Source organism: Gossypium hirsutum, chromosome A13 (genome assembly GCF_007990345.1).
Source record: "Gossypium hirsutum isolate 1008001.06 chromosome A13, Gossypium_hirsutum_v2.1, whole genome shotgun sequence".
NCBI classification, from domain to species: Eukaryota; Viridiplantae; Streptophyta; class Magnoliopsida; order Malvales; family Malvaceae; genus Gossypium; species Gossypium hirsutum.
Window position 1 is genome coordinate 12,200,659 of NC_053436.1, and position 5,043 is coordinate 12,205,701.

Sequence of the window (5,043 nt, forward strand, 5' to 3'; positions counted from 1 at the left end):
ACTCTTATGAGTTTCTTGATTAGCTCAGATAAGTGTCCTGTTACATGATTACATGGCTCGTTTGAGCATATTGACATTTGGCTCGAGAGTATGCTCTCTGAATAAGAATTGACAGATTATAGACATGTACATTTTGAGTGTACTATTTGAGTATCCATTGATATTTCAATAATTCAACGGATAACACTATTGATATGAGAAAATGATGAGATAAATAGAAATATGCCCCTAATGTATTTGAATTATTTGATGAAGAATTATATGATGAGCTCATCTATGTTTAGTTAACATTTACATGTATTATATGACTAACTTGCTTGATTGAGTATATGTGTTTAGGTAAATTTGTCAAAATGGTGAAAGCACGTTAATTGTATGCTTAGTGTTGTTAAATGTGATTGGTAAGTTTCAATTCTTGTTATATGAACTTACTAAGCATATAATTGCTTACTAGGTTTTATTTTCTCTATTTTATAGTGCTCGAAAGCTCGCGAAGGTTGGAGATCGGTTAGAGCATCATCACACTATCCACTAGCTTGTTTTAGTATAAATAGTAAACTTATTTTAGTATGGCATGTTTAGATAACTTGGCCATTTTTGGCTTAGAAATGTTATTTGTAATCTAGCCATTGGAATGACTAGTGATGATTATGTTTTGGTATATCTATTAAGGTTATGTTATGAAAAATATCTATGTGTTAACTATGTTGAATATAATTGATCAAGATATGCTTAACATATAAGTTAAACAAAAGTAAGATTATAATCACAAATGCATATGATAAAATAACATTTTAGATGTTAGAATTGACTTGGATTTAATGCTTGTGTTGGTTGGTATATACTTGTAAATTTTGATGTAGGTTATTGACAAATTTGGGTGAGAAATAAAGCTAGGAAATGGCTTTATTTTGTCCACATAGGTAGACACAAGGGCGTGTGTCATGATCGTGTGTGACACACGGCCTGGTACATGGGTGTGTAGTTAGGCTGTATGTCCTCTGTATCTTAAATTTGAGAAACAGAATGCTCAGAATAGAGCACACGGGTGTGTCTCTTAGCGCTGTGTGCTACACGGCCCAAAACATGAGTGTGTGTCTTGGCCGTGTGAACTCTGCACCTAATTTTTGAAAATTAAATTGATCACACGACCTACTCACATGGGCGTGTGGCTAGCCGTGTGGCACAAGTTAGAGAGCTACATGATTTTGAACATGGCTTGTGGCACGAGCGTGTCTCAGGGTCACACGGGCGTGTCCTTGGACTATACGGGCATATGAGCCCTGTATCTAGGAAAATTTTAGAAATTTTGTAAAAAAAATTCTGAGTTCCCGATTTAGTCTCAACTTGATTCTAATACTCATATTGGGCCTCGAGAGTCCATTTAAGGAATGTTATGAATAATCTTAAAAAATGAATAGTAATTGACATGGATTACCTGTAAATGTTATGAAAACTCTAGTAATGCTCTGTAACCCTGATCCGGCAACGGACACAGGCTAGGGGTGTTACAGAATAATTCTAGGAGGAAAGAGAAAATTTTGAAAATAAAAATAGGAATAAAAATTAAAAATAAAATATTCTGATAACTCCCCATATCCCAACTCCCCACTATCTTCTGAATCAAATCCACTTCAGGATTCTATCTCTATCCAAGCACTCTCAAACAACTGGAGCAAAAATAAACCCCCTCGCTCACACAGAGATTCGAACACAGGACCTTCAACATAACAATCCCCTTACCACTTGAACCAGTAAGCTTATTCTGATATGAATTAACAAACAATTTAATGTAAGCCCACTCCACAAGGGAAAGGCTTGGATTAAAATTTTTTTTTTGCAAACATGGGGCTTGAACCCAAGACCTTACACACACACCCAGAACACTTAACTACTAAAGCAGATACTTGTTTGTGTCAAGCTTTTACATAAACAGAAATAAATTATTCAGGGCGTTACAGTACTGTTAAGATCAGGATGCACGATGGGACAATCAAGACATTGTAGGACGTCAAGTATGTACCTGATTTAAAGAGAAATATCATCTTTTTGGGAAATTTAGACTCGAAGTGTTGTAGAATTAACATCGAGTCAAGCGACATTAAGGTATCCCGTGGGGCTCTTGTTTTGATTAAAGGTAAAAGGCTTGTCAGTCTTTATGTTCTAGAAGGATCAATGGTGATCAGTGAAATAGGACGCCCCTCATCTATTAAGGGGACAACGCCAACTCGTTTGAAGCAGAGGCAACTTGGTCATAGGAAGGAAAAAGGGATGACCGTTTCGTATAAGAGAGGTTCTCATTTGGGTGCAAGTTTTGAAAAGATTAGGCACTGCATTCGTGTAAATCAGACCCGAGTCAATTTTGATTTGGCAGTGTACAAGTCAAAGACTAGAAGTCTTTTAGCTTAAAGTTCAACCACATATTTGAATCAGTTAATATCCTGCATAGTTAAAGTTAGGCCCGTATCGATATTTGGCAATATTTATATGATGGTTGAAATAAACCTTATGAAATAAAAGTTTGAATCAAATTATACGCACATTATTTTAAATACCAATTCATCTAAAAAATGACAAAATACCTAGTAACTTAGATAATGTATAAAAAATTTGAAGTAATTATAAAATACATGATAAGATATAATATACATAATAATTTCATAAAACCCATATGTATATATAAATTTGGAAATATTTGTTTATAAAAAAAATGACATGAAATTGATAATGTATGAAAAATTAAATAAATATATCAATAATACATAAGCAAATTTAAAAACATAATCATATACTCAAAAAAAGGGTAAAAAAAACATATTTACAAAATACTTAGATTAGTGATATATATATATGTACCTATATTTAATAAGAGAACTTTGAGAACAAGTATAATATAATCTTATATGTAACAAATTGATTTGGGAGTGATGGAACATATAAATAATATATACATAAGGATAATAAAATATGAAAATATATACAATAAGTAAATTGTACAATTTAAAATATGGTCCTTAAAAATATATATTATACACATGAATAAATTTAAAAGATGATATATACATAAAAAATATTTACATAAGTTATACGAAATTAATAATACGTACTATAATAAAAATAGTTTAATATGTGTTATATACATGCGAAGACATTTTTAAAATAATTGAATATTAAAATAATATAGAATAAAAAAATGAATTATAAAATTAACTTAAAGTTAGTATAAATTATATATAAATAAATAACATAAAAAAACACACTTATATACAAATTTGCTAAAAATTATATGTATATATAAAAAATATTGCTTTGATAATGTATGCAGGTAAAATATAAGTTTAATAATAATTTAAATGATATATAAAAATAGATGAAATTCTCCAAAAGAATATAAACTTAAGATATGTAAAAAAACATAGAATTAATAGCATACACAAACCAAAATAAATTTTACTTCAAATAATACACTCATTATTAAAATAATAGAACAAAAACAGAAAAGATTACAAAATTCAGCTATCAAAACAACACAAAATATCACAACCAATGATTAAGCATGTAAAAAAAAATGTATGTGCGGTAAAATAAAGAAATGACTTAATTGAAGAAAAATTGAAACAGGAGAAACAATTTACAAATGAAATAAAATAAAAATAGGACTAATGTGCCATGAACACAAATATGTGGGGACTGGTATTGAAAATATCCCATGCCCATAATGCAGCAATGAACCGCGGATCCAATTGAAAAAACGCATAAATTAGAAGGTCAAATTAAAAAACAAAATAAATAAACAGGATGCGATTGAAGGCTCCACGCGAAGGAAGGACCTAAAGCGAAAATTGACCATTTAAAAGGGCAAGGCGCGGATCCGGGTATTCCAACAAGTTAGTGCGCGGATCCTTGAAGCATTTTAAAACCCTTTTTCCATCCTTTTTTCCCAACTGCTGCCAACATTTCAAACAAAGAACCACAGCCCCAAAATTGAATCTGCTAGGGTTCTCAACATCTGCCAGATTCATCATTTTGTGTACCACCATGAATAGATCCATGCCTCATCCATGAAAATGTGGTAAGATACTTTCCTTTTTCTTTTTCTTTCGCAAAACATTTGACTCCATTATTTTTTCTTTTTTCTTTTTTTGAAAAAAAAAACTTTAAATCTAACATGGTTTATTCGAAAAAAAGGCTAAAAACATTTGATTCCATTTGACCCTCGTCCAGATCTCAATATTACTGAGATATTTTGGATTTCATGGGCATCGATTCACATGCTGAAAAAAAACTAGCCAACCAAGGAAATTAATCAGAGAAAAAAAAACTTGAGATCACCTTTAAAAATTCTCTTTCGAAATTTTCTTTGTATTCTGTATGTGTAAAGTGTGCGTGTATGCGTACAGTGTGAGTAATCTCTTTTTCTACATAGTACATTCAGTCCCTTTTTATAGTTGAAAAATGAAAATAAAATAAATAAGAAAAATTGAATTGCTTTGCTGTAATCTACTGTGTATTCTGTTACTTGTGCCTTCTCGTGTGTTCCATTTGCAGGTGTGGAGAAATGGCAATGCAGAAGAATCCGCTCGTGGAAGCCGTGCATGGGAATCACTCGTGGGATCGATCTGTTGCTGCTCTAGCGTCTTCCAGAAACTCCTAGGGTTTCTGGTGCTTTCACATTATTGGGCTCCTTTGGGCCGTTTAGGAATTGGGTCAGGGATTAAATTAGGGGTTTGGGTGTAATGGGATTTTGGGTTGGTGTTTTGGGCCTTTATTATTTTTTTGGGTTAATTGTAAATGGACTTTTTATGGACATTTATTGGATTTTTGTTATTTTATTTTGTTATTTTTTGGTTTGGTATGGGCCTGGGCGAAATGGGCCTATTACATGCGTAGTAAACTAGAAGTTAACTAGTCCAATTATACTAATTAGTCGGTGTAACATCTTTAAAACCCCCTCAGTCGAGAGTAGTGTTAGTACAAGTTGACATATGTTAAGATTTTCAAAGGAAATTAAATAAGAACTATTACTATTAGTAAAGAAGGTAG

At 31.8% G+C, this 5,043-nt stretch overlaps 1 long non-coding RNA gene across 1 annotated transcript; it reads left to right on the forward strand.

Moving 5' to 3' along the window:
• Positions 1-3,630: 3,630 nt before the first annotated feature.
• Positions 3,631-4,832, forward strand: LOC107894119 (uncharacterized). The gene is made up of 2 exons (XR_001683167.2): positions 3,631-4,072; positions 4,549-4,832. It is a non-coding gene; the product is annotated as an uncharacterized lncRNA (long non-coding RNA).
• The last annotated feature ends 211 nt before the right edge of the window (positions 4,833-5,043 follow it).